The 24,356-nt window shown below is 39.5% G+C and overlaps 1 protein-coding gene across 2 annotated transcripts in view; it reads left to right on the top strand.

The window, feature by feature from the left end:
• The window catches only part of LOC145513431 (uncharacterized), a 115,055-nt gene that overhangs the window by 68,436 nt on the left and 22,263 nt on the right, over positions 1-24,356 (top strand). For both annotated transcript variants that reach the window (XM_081509804.1, XM_081509805.1), the window contains one exon: positions 2,696-2,827. The gene's annotated coding sequence lies outside the window, so the exon portion shown is untranslated. The remainder of the gene's footprint in view (positions 1-2,695; positions 2,828-24,356) is intronic.

The raw sequence follows: 24,356 nt of genomic DNA, 5'->3' as shown, positions 1-24,356 counted from the left end.
AGGTTGAATTGGCACCTTTAAAAAGGAAGATACTAATTAATTATAGAAGCACAGAGGACCACTATATGTTTCATATAACTTATGGAAGAAAACTATGTTAAACAGATGAAGATTCTGATTTTCATCCATGATGAAATGCATAAATCTTATTTCCAGGACATTGATATGGTTGTTTCAGTAATCAGAGCTTTGTAAAGATGCCCTTTACATGCTTTTTGTCACTGAATCCCATTAGGAATGATTTTCATTAGATGATAGTTTTTTCCAATTAATTTTATTGTTTTTGGCCGTGCCACATGACATGTAGGTTCCCCACCAGGAGTTGAACCCATGCCTCCTGCTGTGGGAGCATGCAGTCCTAACCACTGGGCTGCCGGGGAATTCCCATAGGAATGATTGTCACTGTTGAAGGATTTTGATCAGAAATTAGTACATCAGAGAGTAGTCCCCTTGAACTGTGGTTAAAGTAGAACTTTGAAAGTCAGAAGAAGGCTGGAGTTATTCTCAAGCCCACCTCTCTTCACTTATAATTATGTTCTGTACCTTTCTTTATCCTTACTTAAATCACAGAGCATTGTTCTTAAATTTTTATAGATAGTTGCTATAGTGCTTTAGGCAGCTGGTTCTTATTTTAGTTAGAATTAGTCACACTGTTTTCTGGCCTTGGAATTTGTAAGAGTTTTGGATGGAGAGATTGTTCTTGGAAGCTGGGCCTGTTTAATTTTGTTAAAGTTTTTTTGGCTTGCTGAATTCATTGTTATGGTTCTCAACAGATGAAGGGTGTATGTGAATTGGCTGTAATTTCTTTATTGTATCAGGCAAAACTCTCCACTGAGTGACTCAGTAGATCAAACTCATTTGCTTTTTGAATGTTAGAGCATTACATAGAACTCCTAGAGAGAAGTTGGTAGTTATGATTACCCCTAGATTGTTTTATCACTATTAAGTAAGATTCTCCAAAATACCTCTAATTGTGTAATGATATACTATAGGAGATGTGATTCTAAAAGTTTAGAACATTTGTAGCATGATTCTGGTATATCTGAGTGTTGGAGTTTGGATGATCTATTTAAGAGCTGACTTGTATCATGCTTTACCCTTCAGATAAGCCAATTAGGAATTACTTAATTTTCCACCATTGAAATTTCCAGTCACATCAGTGTACCTCTGTGTTTCAAAGTTGGTTTAATTGTTTTTATTTGATGAAATTCTAACTGTAAAGTTTCACAATTCAACCTGCAGAGCTAATTGGTAGAAAACATTTAGAGTTGACGTTACGGTTGATTTATTTTTCCATCTCAAAATTCCATTGCGTTCTTTCCTTTGTCAGACATTTGTTAAATCTCTGTCATGTGCCAATGGCTGAGAAACCTCTGTGCCAAAAGCTTGGGTATCCTGGGAGTGCAGAGATGGATGACAGACTCTTCTCTCAGGAGCTCACAGTCAAGAGGGTGTCAGGCGGGTAGGAAACAAGTAGTCCAACACAACATGCTAAGCGCTGTGCTGGAGACCATGCTTACAGCACTTTTTTGCTATTTCCTCTTTCTTGCCAGAGGAAGTCAGGGATGGTCTTTCTCAACCTCAGTCTCTCTTGAAAACTGCTGAAGACTCCATGATTTAGAGTACAGAGGAGTTTATGCCTCCAGTTGGTTATTGAAGAAAGAGAAAAACAAAAAAAGCTTTTGCACACGAGGTGGTGCTGCTGCTCTGTAGCAAGAACTAGCCATCCATCTCAGAGGCAGATGGGAGTCTCCTATTATGTTCTGGCTTGTGCTGAAAGGCTGAATTCTTAGCCTCTACCCTTCTTGGCCTTCTAGAGCTTTTAATTCCTAGGTACATTTACTTTCAGAATGAAAAGACCTACTTCATCTCTGAAGTGCTATTCATCTCCCATCTTACAAGGGAAAGCTTTTGCTTTCACTAAAATTATTGAGGCTTTCCTGGGAGTGTTCTTGAGAAATGCGGTATTTACTACCTAAATGCCCTTGGGGTTTTTGTTTTGCTTTGTGATTTTGGTTGGCCTGATGAACTTTTGGAATGGCCTTAGCTGTTGAAGGACTTTTTTGAAAGGGTGGAATGGAGGCTGAAGAGGGAGGTCCCAAGGCACTGAATTGCATTTGAGTTTTTTTACAATTGCTGCAGTATTTCTGGTAAGAAAAGTTATTAGGTGTTTATGGATGTTTCAAAAGATGGAGGGAAAAAAAGCAGATTCCATGTTAAAATATCCACTTGGGGACCCTTAACACTCAGAACAGAACCTAAGCTGGGAATGCTAAGGGGTGTGATCAGCGTAAAGCAGCAGTCATTTCTGATGAGGGTTGGGGGTGGCGGGGTAGGGATGGGGCGTGTTAGCTGGATGCAGTCCAAGAGGAAAGGGGTTACAAAAGCATTCCCAGGGGAGGATGGGTTGGCTTGGCCAGGTGGGTCAGAAATATAGGTTTCCTTCCTACTGAGTCACACCCAACTTCTTCCCATGCAGGGAAAGCCCAGTTCATCTAATGGAGGGCTCTCTCCTCATCTGCCTCCTTGGGAAGATGTGGGGGAAGTAGGCTTAAGGGAGGAGATTAAAAAATCAGAATTCTGTAATGGGCACAAGGAGGAAGTATTTTTGGCTAACAATTTTGGGTTGCTGTTTCAGAATAAAATGATTTTTCCTTTTATTGGAGATGAAGTTGCTTTCAATTTGTCTTCACAGGACCAGTGAGGATGTGACCTTGACCGGATCCACTTGGAAACCACAAGCTACATTTGCTGTTCAGAATCTAGCATTTGGTCACGGGTTCCTTTAGTATTCAAGTTTTGGAATATTCTGGGAAAAATCTGTAAGGTATGTTTAAAAGTGTATGATAATTATAACAGATATTCTTTCAAAATATTGTTTTTGAATAAATGCCATGAATAATGGGGCCCAATATTCACATCCTTCTAATCTCTTCAGGGCCAAGGTGGTAAAAACAGAGTGTACTGCCCCATAACACCTCATGATACTGTTTGTTCCAAAGCTGATTTAACATATATATATGCATTGTACTATATTATATAAAGTACATATCATATATGCATATTATATAAGATGATTGTATAGAACACTGTGTATCATGATGTATGCAACATTAATACAGGTATACAATTCATATTTTAATTATACATTAATGTTATTATACATTACTATATTTGGCTGCTTTTTATTGTATATTGGAAGATACATCAGCAATAAAAACTGGTACTTAGTAAGATTTCAGGCTATATAAACAGTAATTATACATTCTAAAGTTCAAATCAAATTAAATGTTACTTCAGCATCTACTCTCTACAAAACTCTTTCCTAGTCACTATTTGAGATACCCATAAGTTTAGGACAAAATTATGAAAAATTAACTGAATTAGCCAAGGCCCAACTTATAAATGGGTTATGTTCCAAAAATTTCTTTTAAATCTTTGTAAATCAGGACACATTCCTATTAAAAGGGTCATATATGATGTTTAGTTTCTCTGGATAAGCAACAAAAGCTCTATTAAACCATAGTGACATTTATAATAACTTGGGCCTGATTTCTGGGACTTGGAAGAAAGGAACCATGTGTACTCAAGAAATGAGAGGGAAGTAGACTTTTCCTGTTTTTTTGAGGCAGAGCCAGCCTCAGCAATACCTTTTAAAATAAGAATTAATTTTTCATCAGTGTCAACTTCCCTTTCTGTATCCTTCTCCCAAGGACCCAGTACTCCCATACTATTTTAAATGCTTTCCACCTTGTGGCTCCCCACGCAAGTCTAACATCCTCCTAATGTGCTCCATGTTCTAGAATTATTCACCCACCCAATGTGTCAGTGATTTGGGAAAAATGGTCTTTGCACCACCTGCTTCAGTATCCCTTGGGATGTCTGTTAAAAACATTTCTGAATCCCACTCCAGACCCACTGAATAAGAACATCCAAGAATGGGGACTGGGAATCTCTCTGGATTTATGGCAAGCTCCTTGAATCACATTTAGATAGGGGCACCTCAGAAATGAAACTCATTTTATCAGAAGAGCCAATAGTGTGCAATATTATTCAGCCTTTAAAAACAAGGAGATTCTGCTATTTGTGATGACATGGATGAATCTGGGGCAGGAGATGGTGGAAATGGAAAGATGTTGGTTAAAGGGTACAAAATTGCAGATGTGTAGGATGAATAAATCCTAGAGGTCTAACGCACAGCATGATGAATATAGTTAATAATGCTGTATTGAAACAGGAAATCTGCTGAGAGTAAATTTCAGGTCCTCTCACCACACACACTCAAAAATGGTAACTATATGAGGAGTGCCTGCATGCTTAGTCACTCAGTCATGTGTGACTCTGCAACCCAATGGACCGTAGCCCACCAGTCCTCTGTCCATGGAATTCTGCAGGCAAGAATACTATAGCGTGTTACCATTCCCTTCTCCAGGGGATCCCGACCGAGGGATCAAACCCTGCTCTCCTGAATTGCAGGCAGATTTCTTTACTGTCCGAATCACCAGGGAAGCCCTATGTGAGGAGATGGGCATGTTAATTAGCTTGACTGTAGTAATCACTTCACTCTACATATGTATATCAAAACATTATGCTATATACCTTAAATATATGAAATTTTTATTAAGAAAAAAAAATTTTTTTTAATTATGAGAAAAAAAGAAAAGCCAGTAGTGTAAATGAGGGTTTCTTGAACCTTGGCATGCATCAGAATCCCCTGGTTGGCTTGTGAAAACACAGATTACTGGACTCTCACCTCCAGTTTCTGATTTAGTAGATCTGGAGTAGGCCCCAGAATTTTCATTTCTAACAAGTCCCCAGGTAGTCTTCATGCTGCTGGTTTGAGGACCACAGCCTGAGAACCTTTAATCTATGATGTATTATACACTCAGTGGAACCCATAGATATTTGGTTACTATCTTAAAGTAAAGATGCTTACTAACCCAAATGGATTGCGAGCAGCGGAACACCACAAAAATGAAAATGGGAAGAACTCAAAGGGTTAGGACTGTTGGGTAGAGGCTGAAGGGTGTGTATGTGTGTGTGTGTTGGAGGCTGGGGTGAAGCAAGTGGGCATCTTGAGATGTAGCTAGTACTCTAATGGAACTCCCTCTTCCTGCCCAGCATCAGGCCCTGTCTTTTTGCAGCTCTTCTCTCTGATAAAACCCCAGATCTTCCCCTAGAAGTTCCAATAGAAATGACAATAAGAAGATGAGCGGGATGAGAAGGGGTAAGGATGCCAGGCCTCTTCTGGAATTGTTCATTTCTGAAAATCTATTGTGCTCCATTTCTTTCAATTTGCCGATGTTAGAATTTTAATTGGCCGCCAGAGGGCTCTCCTAACTTTGTATGGAGAATAGTGTGGCATTGAAAGAGAAATGGAGGTGATCCTTGAATCAGAAGACAGACGTGCTAGACTAAATTTGCAATTACAGCGTTTCTGTTTTTATTATTAGGTTTTCCCTGAAATTATAATAAGATTTAAAAATCACTAATTGGTAAATAGAAAAAGACAATAATATATAAGAACAATAACTAAACAGAGACTTAAAAAAGTTTGAGTCTTCACTGTAGATGTCGGCTAATAAAATTTGTTGTGGGATAATCGCTAAGTGTGTAGGGAAAGGATGTGAGAATTAGAGAGTCTTTTAAAAGAGACAAACAATTGTTTGTTTTACTTTGCGCTGCTTTCTAGATTGAGAAGCCTGCATTCACAGTTCATATTTCGTAGGTAAGGTGTTTTGCCTATTGTGGACAGGAATACCTCCCTATTTGAAGTATAAGTCCCAAGAGTCTTTACATATTAACTCTGTGCTTCAGCCTTTTATTAGTCTTGAGAAAGTGAGGGTGCTTTCAAGGCAAAACGAGTGGTTTAAATAGACAATAATATTGTTCAGAGTTTAATTATTTGTAGGATCTTAGAGACAAAATGAGTGAAGGCTTCCCAAGTGGTTCAATGGTAAAGAATCTGCTATACAGTCCATGGGGGTCGCAAGGGAGTTGGAAATGACTTTTGCACTGAGCAGGCAGACAGAGACAAAATCCAGTACCACATTGAGAAAGATGACATGTTTTCTAGCCATTTCAGAGAGACTCGTTTCTAAAAAATAAACTAAAAAAAAAAAAAAAATGGAAGTAAGGCTGGTTTCACAGGTATATGTCCTGTGCAGTCACACAGGTCCCTGAGCTTAGAAGAACCCCATGCTTGGTTTAATGTTCTTCTCTAATTCTTAATAATTTTTGAATAAAGGGCTTCACATTTTCATTTTGCACTGGACCTTGAAAATTCTGTTTGTAGCTGATTCTGAAGACAGTAGATTGTTTTCCATCCTTCTGTTTTTTGTTTGTTTATTTTGAAAAGAAGTGCTTGGCTTTGGCTGCACTCTAGAATCACTTGGGGAGTGTTTCAGGATCCCAGTTCCCAGGCTGTCCCTGGACTGATTATACCGCAGTCTTCATGGTGGGTTCCAGGCACTGGCAGTTAAAAAATCCCTCAGGTGATTACATTGTGCAGCCTAGGCTGAGAACCAGTGTAAATGTGGAGCCTTATTTCCAGAACCTTACTTCAGTACCAATCTCTCTTGCTTGGATTGCTGTTGCAGTTTAATGGGCTTGTAAGATTTTTATTTCTTTATTTATAATTGAGGTACAGTTGATTTACAACATTTTGTAAGTTTCAGATATACAACACTGTGATTCACAATTTTTAGAGGTTATTATCCAGTTATAATTATTATAAAATATTTTCTATATTCCCTGTGTTGTATGGTATATCCTTGTAGCTTACTTATTTTGTATACGGTAGTTAATAGCTCATAATTCCCTACCCCTCTTTTGCCCCTACCTGTTTGCCTCTCTTTACTGGTAACCACTAGTTTATTCTCTGTATCTGTGAGTCTGTTTCTTTTTTTGTTGTATTTATCAGTTTGCTTTATTTTTCAGAATCCTCAGGCAAGTGATATCATCCACTTGTAAGATTTTAGATGCTTCACACAGGTTTTGTGTGTTAGAGGAACAAAAGTGTAGGAAATTTTAGTTCTTTACATGATGTTTTTACTTTTATTACTCTTAAGGATTGTGGAGTTATGAAGAAAACTATCTTTCTTGAATATAGGTCTAATCACTCTTGTATTCCCTTTAAAGTAGCAAAGTAATGAACTTTGAAAGAAAAACCGCATATTTAGTGAGATTAAAACTGAAGAGAGAAATACATAGACTTTCCTCGTTTGTGCTAATGGATGAATGTTCACTAAGCACCTTGCCTTGGCTGGACTTATATCAGGTTTCGTTAAATACCTCTTTTCTATCTGAAGGTGTATTTTTTTTTTTTTGACACTAATTGTTTTTTTCTTCTGAGTCACCTGTGGGCTTTGGCAATAATCTAGAAGCGTCTGGTCCCAATCTTTCTAGATTACAGGAACTGTAGGTCCAAATTAGAGACCTGGAGTCCTGCAAGGGCAAATTCTTTTAACCTTCATTCACTGGGGGACTCCTCTGAACAGAGCTGTTTGCTGCTTCCAACCTTCTTGTTCCCTAACAAAACAGCACACAAGGAATTGCTTTCTCCTTAGCGTGTCTTCTTAAAGTTGTGTCTATATTCAGATAATTTGGGGATTACTTCCAACCCTAGATATTGTACTCTAAGAATTATATTAAATCTTTCCACTTGTTTAGCTTTGAATTGAGCATGGAACAGATAATTGCTTAATGGCAAAGTAATTAAATATTTAATGAAAATATTAGTAAGCTGAAACCCAAAGGGAGATGAAAAACAGAATAATCCTTTGGCTCTCAGAGCTCAGAAATTCAGACCCACAGGGAGGCAGCGTTTTACTGCTAAGACTTATGGTCAAATTAGAAACCAGAGATGATGGTGAAGCTAAAGTTTAGAATAAGCTATTTTGATATTAAACAGTTTTTCTGTAGCAAATCTAAGAGTTATCTAAATAATTTATGTATACAACTTCAAATTTTGGAAAGTCAATTTATTTTTTACATGTATTGTCCTTGGGATGTGTATTTTTTTAGCTTCATAAACGTACCATTTAATGAGCACTCATGCAATATCAGATAAGATCCCAGGTGTTTTGCATGCATTATCTCTAAACATCAGGACAACCATACAAGGTAGAGATTACTGCCCCATTTTCGAGATGAGGAAACTGAGTCTTAGAAAGGCTAAATGACTTTCCCCAGGTCACACAGCCTATAAATGTCAGAACTACCTCTTATCACAAACTCCACCTCTTTCCAATTAAAAAAAATGGGATAAAATATACATAACATAAAATTTACCACTTGAGGAGGCGGGGCTAAGATGGCGGAGGAATAGGAAGGGGAGACCACTCTCTCCCCCACAAATTTATCGAAAGAACATCTGAACGCTGAGCAAACTTCACAAAACAACTTCTGAACGCTGGCAGAGGACATCAGGCATCCAGAAAAACAGCCCATTATCTTCGAAAGGAGACCTCAACTCGGCCCACCAGCCCGGAGCAACCATCAAGCTCCGTGGACACAAGCTCTGCGCTGCTGCCTTTTCTCAAAACCCCACACGCCATCCACCCTGACCAGGACACCAATGGGTGCCTCATCACGGCGGCTAAAGAAAAGAGCTCCTGTGCAAGGAGTTGAGGGATCCATTAATGCTTCCAGCACAGAAAGGACTTTGTGCTTTGGAACTTGGGAAGCCCTCTCCTCCATCCTTGACACATCTGAGCCTCACCTGCCCCGGAGCCACCTCACTGTCCCAGGGTTTAAAGGTCTTTGTCAGGTTTGTGACTTTTACTCCTGTTCACCAATATTGGCCACTGGGAAATTTAGGAGGTGCTATTTGGTTTCAAGATGGCAGACTGACAGACATGCAAAATAAGGTACATCACAGAAACATGCACACTCCTGACACAGGGAGAACTCATCGCAGGAGAATATCAGTTGAGGAGTGCTGAGAAAGAAGCCGGAGCTTCCACACGCACACGAGAAAGCCTCTGGAGGCCCTGTTATCCACACACAATGTGCACATCAGTTTGTAATCTAAACACTGTCAGAAAAATAAGTGAATAATCAAATAAATAAACAGAAAAATAAAAAAAAAATTTACCACTTGAACCATTTTAAGTGTACAATTCAATGGCATTAAGTACACTCACATTTTTGTGCAACCATCACCATTATCCATCTCAAGAATTTTTCTTTATCTTAAACTGATAATGTTTCTAAGGTTTATCCATATTGTAGCATGTATCAGGATTTTAACCCTTTGTGAGGCTGTGTAATATTCCACTGTAACAGTATACCACATTTTATTTACCTGTTTATCCATTGGTGGAGACTTGGATTGTTTCTATCTTTTGGCTATTGTGAATAATGTTGCTTTGAACACTGGGGTTTAATTATCTGTTCAAGAACTTACTTTCAATTATTTTGGGTATACACCTGGAAGTGGAATTTCTGGGTCATGTGGTAATTCCATGCTTAATTTTTTTGTGGAATCACATACTATTTTGAAGCATAGATTTACATTGGGGCATTTAATTAAAAAAAAAAAAAAAACCCACTATATGGAAGGCTGAGATGACTTTCAACTACTGAAAGTTCCAACAAGACCAGGTCTGTCTCCTTGGTTCTGGGACTCTGATCCAAGCATAGAGTTACAGGGACATGAAAGTCACTAAAGGGGATACAATGAGAAAGATATCCTCCTCACCCTTCTGTGGGCTCTTTACCAACAAGTAGCCATCCACATCTTCCTGCTTCTTGCCCTGGGTATTCCAGCAAGAAGGAAGCTCTCTTGAAAGTATGCTCTTGTAGGGTAGGGTTCAGTTCAGTTCAGTTGCTCAGTTGTGTCAGACTCTTTGGGACCCCTTGGACTGCAGCCTGGTGACCCCATGGACACCAGGCTTCCCTGTCCATCACCAACTCCCAGAGCTTGCTCAAACTCATGTCCATCGAGTCAGTGATTCCATCCAATCATCTCATCCTCTGTCATCCCCTTCTCTTCCTGCCTTCAATCTTTCCCAGCATCAAGGTCTTTTCAAATGAGTCAGTTCTTTGCATCAGGTGGCCAAAGTATTGGAGTTTCAGCTTCAGCATCAGTCCTTCCAGTGAATATTCAGGGCTGATTTCCTTTAGGACTGACTGATTTGATCTCCTTGCAGTCCAAGGGACCCTCAAGAGTCTTCTCCAACACCACAGTTCAAAAGCATCATTTCTTCAGCACCCAGTTTTCTTTATGGTCCAACTCTCACATCCATACATGACTACTGGAAAAACCATAGATGGACTAGATGGACTTTTGTTGGCAAAGTAATGTCTCTGCTTTTAAATATGCTGTCTAAGTTGGTCATAGATTTTCTTCCAAGGAGCAAGCGTCTTTTAATTCCATGGCCACAGTCACCATCTGCAGTGATTTTGGAGCCCCCCAAAATAAAGTCTGCCACTGTTTCCATTGTTTCCTCATCTATTTGCCATGAAGCAATGGGACTGAATGCCATGATCTTAGTTTTCTGAATGTTGAGCTTTAAGCCAGCTTTTAAACTCTCCTCTTTCACTTTCATCAAGAGCCTCTGTAGTTATTCTTGCTTTCAGCCATAAGGGTGGTGCTATCTGCATATCTGAGGTTTTTGAAAGGGTTATTGGTAGGGTAAGGTTATCTTTCTCAATACAACTAAACCCAAACATCTCTCTTTCTGGACTCTGGAGGGAGCAAGGCTCATCTCTGACTTTTTATTGTTCAAAATGCAGACACACAGAACCGTCTTGTAACTGCAGATATTGAATAATGCCATTTTTGAACCACTTGTCTTATTTTCATATAATAATACGCTAATACATACAGCTTATACTGGGCTTCTTTTTCTGTAGGGCCAGACTGCTGCTGCTGCTAAGTCGCTTCAGTCGTGTCCGACTCTGTGCGACCCCATAGACGGTAGCCCACCAAGCTCCCCCGTCCCCGGGATTCTCCAGGCAAAAACACTGGAGTGGGTTGCCATTTCCTTCTCCAATGCATGAAAGTTAAAAGTGAAAGTGAAGTCGTTCAGTCATGTCCGACCCTTAGCGACCCCATGGACTGCAGCCTACCAGGCTCCTCCGTCCATGAGAGTTTCTAGGCAAGAGTACTGGAGTGGGTTGCCATTTCCTTCTCCGAGGGCCAGACTAAGTAAGAACTATTAGAGGAAAAAATATTTTGGCGGGGCAGATGTTGTTCAACTAATGATGACTTAATAATAGGTTTCAGCTATACCTCTAATGCCTTGTGTATTAATGGATATTTAATGACATTATATGAATTTGCTTTGGCAATAATCATTGTGTGTCCATGTTCAATTCAGCCAACTTTTATGGCATGTCTGCTCTGTCCTCCTATTAGGAGTAGAGGAACAAATAACTAAAAGGGCTTACCAGTGATTACCCATATACTCCATTCTATCCTTTCATCCTCATTTGGTGGCACTAGTGGTAAAGAACACGTCTACCAATGCAGGAGACATAAGAGATGCATGTTCGATCCCTCGGTTGGGACGATTTCCTGGAGAAGGGCATGGCAACCCACTCCAGTATTCTTGCCTGGAGAATCCCATGGACAGAGGAGCTTGGCAGGCTCCTCTGTGCAGTCCATAGGATTGCACAGAATCAGACATGACTGAAGAGACTTAGCATGCATGGAGAGCTGGAATTTATAGAATTCATAAAATTTATCCAGCCCAGTCTCTCTCTGTCTTGATTCCACTTCCCACAGGCACAGAGATTAGAGTTTGAATCCCTACTTGTGTGTATCTTTCAGTGGTTTACTTAAGCTTTCTTAATCTCAGTTTCTTCCTCTGTCCATGGGATTCTCCAGGCAAGAATACTGGAGTGGGTTGCCATGTCCTTCTCCAGGAGATCTTCCCAACCCAGGGATCAAAACTGCACCTCTTACATCTCCTATACTGGCAGGCAGGTTCTTTGGCACTAGTACTACCTGGGACTTGTCTCTTAAAAACTGAAATTCTTAGGGACTTCCTGGCGGTCCAATGGTTGGAACTCTGGTCTTCTGCAGGGAGTGCTGGTTCGATCCCTGGTTGGGACACTAGGATCTTACATCCCACCCCATGTGGCAAAATAGGAAAGAAAAAAATGGAATTCTTAGAATTCTGCCTCGGGCCCTCTTCTCATCTTCCTCTGTAATATTTCCTTGAGCAATCTCCTCTATCCCCATCTATGGTAACCTCCAGTGATGTATCTCCTGCCCTGATATTTCTCCTGAGCTCCACACCAATATAACCATTTATGTCCACGATCTCTCTGCAGGGGTCCCACGAGCACTTCACCTCCACATGATGTAAGTGGGGCTCAGGATTTCCCCCATGCCTGTTCCTTCTCCTGTATTTTCTATCTAAAGAAAAGACACCACAGTTCCCTCAGGTTTCCAGTCAGAAACTGAGGGAACTTTTGAAAGTCAAAGTGTGAGTTGCTCAGTCGTGTCCAACTCTGTGACCCCGTGGACTGTAGCCCACCAGGCTCTTCTGTTCATGGAATTCTCCAGGCAAGAATACTGGAGTGGGTAGGCATTCCCTTCTCCAGGGAATCTTCCCAGCCCAGGGATTGAACCTGGGTCTCCCACATTGCAGGCAGATCCTGTACCTTCTGAGCCACCAGGGAAGCCCAAGGGGAAATTTGTATCCAACCAATTTGTCAAGTCCTGCTGTTTCTACCTACTGACCATCTGGTGTCCATCCCCATCTCTATCGGTATCAATGCTTTATTGCCACCATCCTTATTCAGATTCTCATCATTTCTTACCTGGACAACTACCACTGTCTCCTAAATGATCTTTCTGCTTCAAATCTCACTCCCTTCCAATCCATTCTCCACACTATACTCAGAGTGATCTGTCATTCAAACACATCTGATCTACCAGTCAGATGTATCTTAACTAGAGAAGCACCACTATTTAAAACCCCCAGTGAGCCCCAGTTGTCCCTTGACAGAAACCAAACCTCCAAACCTGTGTAGCAGAGTAGAACCTTTATTATTCTAACAAGGGGAAATAGAACTTTTCTTATCAGGGAGAAAATGCTTTTTGTTAAGAAAAATACTTCAACCTGTTACTGGGGATGGACCAAGAAAAGTTCTGATGACACGAGATACCAGAAACCAAGGTAACAAAATAATAGTTAGTCAAAACAAATAGAAACAAGTTGGTGAAAGTCCTGATGGTGAAGAGGCTAAAGGGTTTGGAGAACCAGAATTCTATTATTCACTTTCATTTTTACATTGCAATGTTATAACCCTCTCATACACTCTGTAAAATCTGCTACTTACACAAGTTAACTGGGTGTGTTGGTGATTGTGTGTGTGCATATGTGGGTGAGTGTGTTTATGTGTAAAAGAAAGGGCTGGTTCCATATCTTAACTAACATTGTGTAGGAATAAGACTAGTCTTCATTCATGGCAGTGATAATCCTTCAACTGAATGAAGCAGGAATTCATGGTTGGTAATATAAACCTGTTAGAAATTTGATGAAATCCTTGGGAAGGCTTTGGACTTTTCTAATTCCTATAGAATGAGGTTTTTGATTTCACTTATCTAGGTCTTTATGTGACTGACAAAATGTTACATTTGATTACAGCATCTTCCATTGTCTCTTCACTGCTTTTCTTTTCAGATTCATCTCTCATTTCTCTTCCTCCTGGACTTTACACTCCAGATGTGCTCAGCTTCTTCCATTTACTGAAACTTGACATAAATCATCTCTCACCTCCTTGTCTTTGCAAATGAAACACTGCTATTCCCATTTTTAAGTGGCCTAGCTCTATTTTTCCTTCACATTGCAGCTTACATGTCATTTTCTCAGGAAAGTTTGCCTCATCTTTAACTCTGTTTATAAGGTAAGCTGCAGATGCATTTTGTACATAACCTACATGGGAAAGGTAAAACTATAAAGTTGATAGAAATAATGTTGAAAAATATCTTTGATGACATAGTTTGGGGAAGCAAAAATCATAAGGAGAAACACTGATAAACTTGATTCTATCAATCATTCACCAAATATAAATATAGACAAAGGAAACAAACATGATAAATTTGGAGAAAATACTTGCAAGGACCTACAATATAGAGTATATAAGATACTCCCACAAACCAACAAGGGAAGAGCAGAAACTACAGCAGGAAAATGGGCAAAGGTCATGACTAAGCAATTCACAGGAAGAAAACGCCCCAAAACTTATCAAGCATGTGACAAGAGCTCAAACATTAGTAATTAGAAAAGTGGGCATGAAAATAACAAGAACACTTTACATGCATCAACTAGGCAACAATTAGCCAGTAAGGTGAGGTCAAGTGCTGTTGGAGAGTGAGGATAGAGGAAGCTTCATGCCCTGCTTTGTACTTTTTAGAGAGCAGTTTGGTGCTCTAGGGTCAAATTAAGTGCATTTAGACCCTATGAGCCACCAGTTTCTTTCCAGGCATTTATTCCTAGGAAATTCTCTACAAGTCCATAAGCAAACATGTTTGCAGATGTTAATTCTTGAGATGTTTGTATATTGGGACACTGAAGGTGGAAAGATGTGGTAGATACACAATGTGGAATACTAGAGAGCAATTAGGAAGTGATGAATTATTAACAGACATTCACACAGTAACATCATGCTTATAAAGATGTTATAAACATGATACTGAATGCAAAAAGAAATAGGATGAAGTCTATAGCACAATATGACTTAAGAAAATAAAAAATATAAACGAAATACCACCTGGTTTATAAAAACACATATGAAAGGACTTCTGGTTTCCAACCCTATATAGAGATAAAGAGCTTGGAGATTGTCACTCCCATACTCACAATAAGAAAAAAGCTGAACAAACTGAAAATCAACAACTTTTCTTAGATTCATCAGAGAATGAGCTCACCAGTCAGAGAAATGAGGCAGCTCACCACTGCCCTCAAACCACAGAGACAGATGGGTGGATACTGGGAATCACAGCTTAACAGGAGCAGAAGCCCAAAGTTCAAGCTAGTACTAGTAGGGACACTTTAAAGTTTATGTGAACAGTTGCTAAGCTTTTGGTGTAGACTAACTGGAGAGTTAAAAACCCTGAGGGGTCCAGGTCTTAGGCAGTAAAACTCACTTCCGTGAGTTCTACCTCCAGAATTCCCCACAGGGTTCTCAAAGTACAGATTGGAGTGAAAAATCCAGTAGTGCTTCTGGTGGGGGAGAGGAAGAGTAACCATTTTGTAATATGGTTACTCCCAGAGCTCTCTGTTCTTACTAAGGCTTGCCCTAGAGGAAAGCTGTTTTACCAGAACCTGACCAACTGGCACTTTATCAAAACCTAACAATCAGGGAAAGGGAAAGACCCAATTCCAGCCCACACTAGCTTTTGACTTAGAGGAAGAAAAATACCCAGCTCAAGTTCACTAAAAGACTGGGACTTAATCACAGGACTGTAGAACACTGTCCTTCCCTAGACACCTCGACAGGGCTCCCATGTAAAGGGGATTATAACTAAAAGAACTGAAAGACCCAGATCCTATTTAGGGAATCCTTAGAGAAACTCAAAGACAACAGCAGACAAAAACAAGGACACTGGAGAAATTTTAGCCCCTGAAACCACGCCACAACAAAGAGTATAAAGAGCCTAAGTCTTAGTCAGATAGGCTAGGGGATACAAAATGGTATAGACACTTTGGAAGACAGCTTGGTGGTTTCTTACAAAGTCAAATATAGTCTTACCTTACACTCCAGCAATTATACCCCTATATATTTACCCAAATGAGTTAAAAACATAGACCTATATAAAAACCTGTGCATGGATATTTATATCAACTTTATTCAAAATTATTAAAACTCAGAAGCATCCAAGATGTCCTTCAATAGATTAATTGATAAACTATTATATACATGCTATAGAATATTGTTCAGTGATAAAAAAGAAAAATGATATCAAACCTTGAAAAGGCTTGGAGGAAACATGTCACTAAATGAAGGAAGCCTGTCTGAAAAAGCTGCATGCTGTATATAACATTCTGAAAAAAGTCAAAGCTATCGAGGCAGTAAAAAGACCAGTTGCCAGGGATTTGGGGTCAAGGAGGAATGAATAGGTAGAGAGCACAGGAAATTTTTATGGCTGTGAAACTATGGTGGATATTGTCATAAGGCATTTGCCAAAACTCAGAATATACAACAGAGTGTAATGTACAACATAAACTTTAGTTAATAGTAATGTATCGGTATAGGTTCAGCAAGTGTAACAGGTGTACCACAATAAGATGTTAATAACAGAGGAAACTGGAACTGAGAGTGGTAATGGGAGCAGAGAGAGAATATACAGAATATATGGAAACTCTGTACTTTTAATTCGCTTTTTATGTAAATCTAAAATAGCTCTAAGAAATGAAATCCATTAATTTTTTAAATGTCTTTAAAAGAAAAAGCATGTTCAAGACCCAGCACAGGGAAATGGAAAACCCAATTTGCTTGAGAGCTTTTATTTTAAACTCTTTCCACTTGGAAGCCCCAAGGTGATAACCCTGGAAGATGCTAAAGAGGCGGTGATGTCAAAAGACACCTCCTTGCTCACTCTTGGTAGATAAGTAACAATTTTGTATTCAAAATCTCTGGCAAAAGTGTTTCAAACCCAAAGCTGTCAGTGTCTGGGAGATTCCTAAGAGGGGGTCAAGTAGGTGACTAGATGAGAATCAAATCTGTGGATTTGAACCTGCATCCACTAAAATATATGAACATATAATGATAAAAAGAAAGTTTCCAAGATTCCAACTATAGTCTGTGATAAGGAGATGATAAGAGATGATCAAATCCTGGGTGCTGTTCTGCCCCTTCCCTGTGATTGATGCTCATCTGCAGAGTCAGAGGATCCTGCAAAGGAACATGAGGTTCACAACAACTAAAACCTACTCTTCTCCTCTTAGAATTCATCTTCATTTGTAAATACTTCTGACACTCATTATGTCAATCAGGCCAGGCCAAGTCTTCCATGGGCAGCACCCAGCCAGTGACTGGGTATGGCAGGAATACTGAACAGTTCCTCCAGGTAGATTTACAATTTACTCCTTTAATCAGGAATGTTGGCTGAGGACTCTCCAACAGCCTTGACAAAATTTCTTAGAACTACATAGCAGTCTGAGGCTTTTCTACTCAGCCTACTTTCCTTTCTTCTCCTCTCACAAAGGACTAGTCTACCAGCTTCCACACCTCACTAACTTCCTCCCTATTTTTCCCTGCCAGTATTGCCCCCAATTCATCTCTTGCAAGTCTAATCCCATTTTGATATCCGCTTCTCAGACAACCTGTGCTAACACAAGGTGTTATTAGAACATCCGTTTAGAGATGCCCAACTCAAGTAATAAATATAGGTCAAGAGCTTTAGAGGGGTTAAATCAATTCAAGTGCAAGTAAAGAAAACCCAGCTCAAACTGACTTAAATGATAAGAAAATTAATAATCTTATAATCTCAGTTGAAATGGAGTCCATAGCAAGGGTAATTTCTAGGAATGCTATGGTATGGTATGATATGATATGATATGGTATGGTATGGTATAGTCAGGGTTCTGGTTCTATTTCTCCCAGATCCTTTTGGTTCTTCTCAACTCTGCATCTGGACTGTATCCTCAGGAGATTGTATTAATCAAAAGATGGCTCTTCTTCCAGCTTCAGCTCAAATGTCTCATGTTCTCTGAAGGCTTAGTCAGGACAGTTTCTCTTCCTTTCAAACTTGAATGTTTGTTCAGGCTGATAAAACTATTGTAGACTGAGTGGTCTAAGAAACATTTACTACTCACAGTCTGAAGATTGGGAAGTCCAAGATCACCTGATGAGGGTTTGCTTCCTGGCTTACAGACAGCCACCATTGCACTATACCCTCACTTTACCTAGAGAGAGATCAACTCTCTCATGCCTGTTCTCATAAGGTCACTAATCCTGTTCATGAGGGTTCCACCCTGATGACCTAATTGCCTCCCAAGGGCCCCAGATATCAAGACATAGGGGATTAGGACTTCAACATATGAATTTTTGGAGGCACAAGTATTCAGTCCAATGCTTCAATCTATTTGGTACTATTTTGTTCTGCTTCTCAAGGTTGTTTCCATGGCTGCCTCCTTCTAGACTGGAAGTGAAAGTAGAGACCGTATTATATTAACTTTTATGTCTATTTGATGACAGAGAATGAAATAGTTGGATGGCATCACTGACTCGATGGACATGAGTTTAAGCAAGCTTTGGTAGTTGGTGATGGACAGGGAAGCCTGGTGTGCTGCGGTCCTTTGGGTTGCAAAGAGTTGGACACAACTGAGCAACTGAACTGAACTGAATGCTTTGCCTATAGTTGGTATTTAATGAGTATCTATCCAATTAAATTTACTGTTGTTTCTTTGGATAGAGAAATGAAATCTGTGCTTGAATTCATTTAATATTTCAAAGTAATCTAGAAGAGATTTCCAGTGGTGGTGGGTGGTCCAGTGGATAAAACTCTGCCCTTCCACTGCAGAGGGCACTGGTTCAATTCCTAGTCAGAGAACTAGGATCCTGGATGCCATGTGGTGTGGCAAAAAATAAGTAAATAAATAAAATAAAGGAACTCAAAATAGTCTAGAAAAGAAAATCCATAGAAAAAGCTTGATGTTCATTCATGGCATTTAGTCTCATTAGATAGTGCAACAATGTACTCATGTAGATAAACTGCAGGAAGACAGAAAGATGTGGGGAGATGGATCAAATATAAGACCTGAAATTTGGAAATGATGCCTATGGCTAATTAGTTCCAAGCTATGATTTCCAACATAGGGAAAGGATTTAAGAGTACATCTGGATTATTTCCTGAAGGTTTTGACCTAATATGTTGCCTCAGCCAAAAAACCAAATAAACAAAGTAAAAAAATAATATAATCATAAATATTTACAGATAAAAGATAGCAGCAAATTCTCATGCTCAAAATTAGAAATAAAATAAAAAATCCTACCTGTGAACAAACTCCTATCTGTTTGAATTTTGAATTATGAATCTCAAATAAAGAACTAAGAACTAAGCAGTTTGAGAGAAATTATAATTTAAAAAGAGATACTCCTTAAGATAAGAACAGTGGCTTTCTATCAGTTTCCAAAATTTGAGAGCACTCTTTAGTATTTGACAAAGCAATTTTAAAACAAGAAGAAACAGCTGTTTTAAAGAGGTGGTTTTTAAACTCAATACTCCAAGAGGTATTATGGATCGAGTTTTATTAAATTCAGAGCCTTTCAGTTCATACCAAAAATTGGGCTGGTTTAGAAATACACAGAAGTATTTTGAGGTTGATGTCAAGGGGAAACATCATGCCCTTCTGCCTAATACCTTTTATGCTGTGAATGGACCTGTTGGCCTAAAATGAATATTTTCAGTGATTAGAAGCCACCTGCTTATCTTGGTGGACTGTTAATGGATCCAAAATTTTGAGTCCATTGGTTTTCAGCTTTATATGTGTTTAAGGGACTACATGGCAAATGGATGGGGAAACAATGGAAACAGTGACAGACTTTATTTTCTTGGGCTCCAAAATCACTGTGGATGGTGACTGCAGCCTTGAAATTAAAAGATGCTTGCTCCTTGGAAGAAAAGCTATGACAAACCTAGACAGTGTATTAGAAAGTGGAGACATCACTTTGCAGGCAAAGGTCCATCTAGTCAAAGCTATGGTGTTTCCATTAGTCATGTATGGATGTTAGAGTTGGACTATAAAGAAAGCTGAGCGCCGAAGAATTGATGCTCTTAAACTGTGATGTTGGAGAAGACTCTTGAGTCCCTTGGACTGCAAGGAGATCCAACCATTCAATCCTAAAGGAAATCAACCCTGAATATTCATTGGAAGGACTGATGCTGAAGCTGAAGTTGCTATACTTTGGCCACCTGATATGAAGAGCTGACTCATTAGAAAAGACCCTGATGCTGGGAAAGATTGAAGGCAGGAGGATAAGGGGAAGACAGAGGATGAGATGGTTGGATGGCATCACCAACTCAATGGACATGAGTTTGAGCAAGCTCTGGGAGATGGTGAAGGACCAGGAAGCCTGGCGTGCTGCAGTCCATGGGGTTGCAGAGAGTTGGACTTAACTGAGTGACTGAACAACAGCAACAACAACAAAGGGACTATTTACACATAACCCATGATTATTACTGTGTCCCCACGCCCAAATTCATATGTTAAAACCCTAACCCTGTGACTGTATTTGAAGATAGGCCCTTTAATGGATAATTAAGATTAAATGAGGTCATAAGAGTAGGGCCCTAATTGGATAGGACTGGTGTTCCTTATAAGAAGAGGGAGAGACACCAGACTCCTCTGTGAGGACACACTGAGAAAGCACTGTCTGCAATCTGAAGAGAGAGACCTCACCAGGCACCAGCCCTGCTGGAACCTTGACTTTGGACTCCAGCCTCCAGAACTGTGAGAAAAAATAAAGCTTTGTTGTTTAAGGCACCCTGTCTGTGGTATTTTGTTATGGCAGCTTGAATAGACTGATATACCCACGAAGTGAGTAACTAAAATTAAGTGAAATAAGAAAATTTGGAGTCCAGAACCCAAAAGCAGTATGTTACCCAGGATATATATATATATGTACAAACATATATATAGACCTAGTATGTACTAGGCACTGTTCTATGTACTTTACACATAAACATTCTTTTAATCTTTAAAATTACATAAGGCTGGTGCTATTATTATCTTCATTTTCAGTTGATAAAATTGAGACAATTAGTAATTTGCTTAACATCACAGACTAGACTGCTCCTAATCACTGAGTACAGTGTAGAATAGTGCTGCTCAATGGAAATATGTGAATGTGTATGTAATTAAAATTTTTCTATGATCCACATTTTAAAAAGTAATGAGAAATGGCTAAAATTAATAATATCTTTCATTTAACATATTATATCCAAAATATCATTTCAATGTGTACATAATATAAATAATAATTAATGATATATTTTATTTTTTTTAAGTCTTTATTGAATTTGTTACAATGTTGCTTCTGTTTTATATTTTGATTTTTTTGGCCCAGAGGCATGTGGGATCTTAGCTTCCTGACCAGGGATTGAACTAGCACCCCCTGCATTGGAAGGTGAAGACTCAACCACTGGACCACCAGAGAAGTCCCCTAATGATATATTATAATTCTTTCTTTAGTACACGAGTCTTCAAAATCCAGTGTGTATTTTAAACATATAGCACATTTCAAGCAAAATTTTTATTTAAAGTACTCAATAACCAGTGTATTGGATAGCACATGAAAAAAAGCATTGTAGCTTATAAAGAATCCTGAACAATATTCTTCAAAGCTCCGACTTTATATTTATGCACACATATTTGGAATTCTTCTAGTTTTTCAGAAGGATGGTTTCTTATCACAGTATACCGTTAGTTTTGTCTTGAGTTGGTTGTGGTTTTAAATTGCTCCTATCGGTGTATGGATGAAAATGTTTATAGAATTGCTGTTATTTTTTCTTATAAATTTATGTGTAGTTGAAATTTTGTTATTATCAAGTTTATTTCTCCCTAGAAAGTGGGAACATGAAGAATAGGGGATTTCTTGGTCTTTTTCCCACCTAAATAAGTTACGGTAGTGGTGGTTTAGTCTCTAAGTTGTGTCCTACTCTTGCGACCCCATGGACTGTAGCCTGGCAGGCTCCTCTATCCATGGGATTTCCCAGGCAAGAATACTGGAGTGGGTTGCCATTTCCTTCCCCAGGGGATCTTCCTGACCTAGGGATTGAACCCAGGTCTCCTGCATTGCTGGTAGTCTCCTGCACTGCGGGCAGATTCTTTTACTGATTAAGCTACCCCCCAAAAGTTATATAGTTAGAGAAAGAAAAAAACAAAACAAAACACTGGGCTAGATGGATTATTGGCCTGACTTGGACAAGCACCATTTATTTTATTTTTTTGTAACAAGGAAGACACAATTGTGAGATATGGTTAAATGAGCTTCTATGACTATGAAATACAGTGATGCTAACCCGTTTACATAAATTCTTTCTGTCAGACGCAGTAGAACTGTAGGCCTTCTCCTGACCTTACTATACAAGTATGGTTTAGAAGTGTTTCTGAAAGGGTCTTTTCTCTAACATTAGCCTAACTCCAGTGTTATAGAGAAGTGGTTATTTTTAAACCCAGTGGGGAAAAAAAAGAGCTTCACAATTTTATAACAGCCACATTCCTTCAAGACTTTAAAAAAATGATTTTAGATTATCTCCTTCTATTTCACTATATACACATTTATTGTCTCTAGATTCCAAGGATAAGTGGATAAATGTGATGGTTCACATTTGCCCTGTAACTAGTTAGAATCGGTTCTCTAAGGCAAATGTTTCTCCTCCTTCGCTTTAGCTTTACCATGATCTGAGCTGAAGCAATCTTTTAAAATGGCCATGATGCACTCAGTGTTTTCAAAAGCAAAGCACTGTAACCATTTAGATCCTTCATCATTATTACAATGTATCCAGTGGCTCTTCTTGTAGAATTAATGCATGGAGCCTCCATTAAGTGTTCTCAGAATCTACTCCGAAATAGGCCAATCTATTGTCCTCTTAAGCATTCATATATGAGTTGAAAATTTTTCAGAAACATTGCCAATCAGGGAGGAAAAAACTCACAAATGTCAGTTTTGATAAGAAAGAGTTTCTTTCTAAAGGGTTCTTAGGAGCTTCAGGGGGGTTCCCAAGGGACGAAGGAATAAAGGAGCTATCAGAACAGCTAGGAGTCTGGAGATCAGATTATTGTTCAGTCCCTCAGTCACATCCAAGTCTTTGCAACCCCAGGAACTGCAGCACACCAGTCTTCCCTGTCTTTCACTATCTCCCAGAGTTTGCTCAAATTCATGTCCATTGAGTCAGTGATGCCTTCCAGCCATTTTATCCTCTGTCGCCCCCTTCTCCTCCTGCTGTCAATCTTTCCCATCATCAGGGTCTTTTCCAATGAGTTGGCTCTTCACATCAGGTGGCCAAAGCATTGGAACTTCAGCTTTAGCATCAGTCCTTCCAATGAATATTCAAGGTTAATTTCCTTTAAGATTGAATGGTTTGATCTCTTTGATGTCCAAGGAAATCTCAAGAGTCTTCTCCAGTAGCCCTCCAAAACCCCCCAATGCTTGTCAACTTGGAAAATCTATGGGGATAAAAAAAAGATTAAGAAAGGTAAGCTGATTAGACTGCAGAAAAGAACGAAAAATATCATAGCAATCTTCAAATATATGAGCTTTCCCTTAGTCAAGAAGCCTGGGTGCAAGTGAAAGAAGCCTAATTCAAACTAGTTTAAGTGGGAAAAACAGACTTTTTAAACCTGTTTACATAACTGAAGACCAATCTTAGGAACATCTGCCTATGGGCACACCTGGATCTGGGATCTCAAACAATGGTTTCTCCTTCTCTTTCCTTATCTGTCTCTTATTTCAGCTTAGTTCCTTGCTTTTCCATTGCATGTGGTATTCCTCTCCACAGCAGAAAGATGGCCTCTGGCAATGCAGGTGTCATTGCTCTACAGCTTGGGCTCCCAAGGGAGAGAGAAAGCTATTCCTTAGCCTCTTGGAAAATTCATGAATATTAATTGCTCTGAGTTGACTGCTTGCCAAAACTGGCCACCTGGACCAATCACTGTTTCCAGGTAGCTTAGTCCTGTGGTCAGCTCAACCTGCTTATAGGCTTGCCCCTCTGTGATGTGATGGGGAAGGAAGACACTGTTCTTAGCAGCTCTGCCAGATCCATTTGGAGATTGTATCCAGCAGGTTTGAGGTGGGGGCCCGAGATTCTGTATTTCTAGCAATGGCACCCCACTCCAGTACTCTTGCCTGGAAAATCCCATGGACGGAGGAGCCTGGTAGGCTACAGTCCATGGGGTCGCTAAGAGTCGGACACGACAGAGCGACTTCACTTTCACTTTTCCCTTTCATGCACTGGAGAAAGAAATGGCAACCCACTCCAGTATTCTTGCCTGGAGAATCCTAGGGACGGCAGAGCCTGGTGAGCTGCCGTCTATGGGGTCGCACAGAACTGAAGCGACTTAGCATAGCATAGCATAGCAAGCTTCAGGGGCCACTCTTGAGTAGCAGTATTCTAGAAGACATTTGTAAATTGGGTATAATTCTATAGCCTCTGGTCAGAAGAAAACTGGAAAAGGCCATATGTGTGAGGTTGAATTTTGAAGGTTTTAGATTTAATTATTTGAGTTATTCTTTAATGGGAGCACTGTCATCCAAATTCAGATGTTCTTTGGGGCGGTACAGTTTTGTTATTTCCTAAGTGCTCTTGACTCATAGGAGAACAATGACTAATGCACGTACTTTGACCATAGTTTTGAGAAATACAAAAAAAAGTAAGATACATATGGAAT

Source organism: Giraffa tippelskirchi, chromosome 7 (assembly GCF_054371585.1).
Source record: "Giraffa tippelskirchi isolate mGirTip1 chromosome 7, T2T-mGirTip1v1.2.pri, whole genome shotgun sequence".
NCBI lineage: Eukaryota > Metazoa > Chordata > Mammalia > Artiodactyla > Giraffidae > Giraffa > Giraffa tippelskirchi.
Note: the sequence above shows the minus strand (reverse complement) of the source record. Positions and strands in the feature narration are given on the sequence as shown.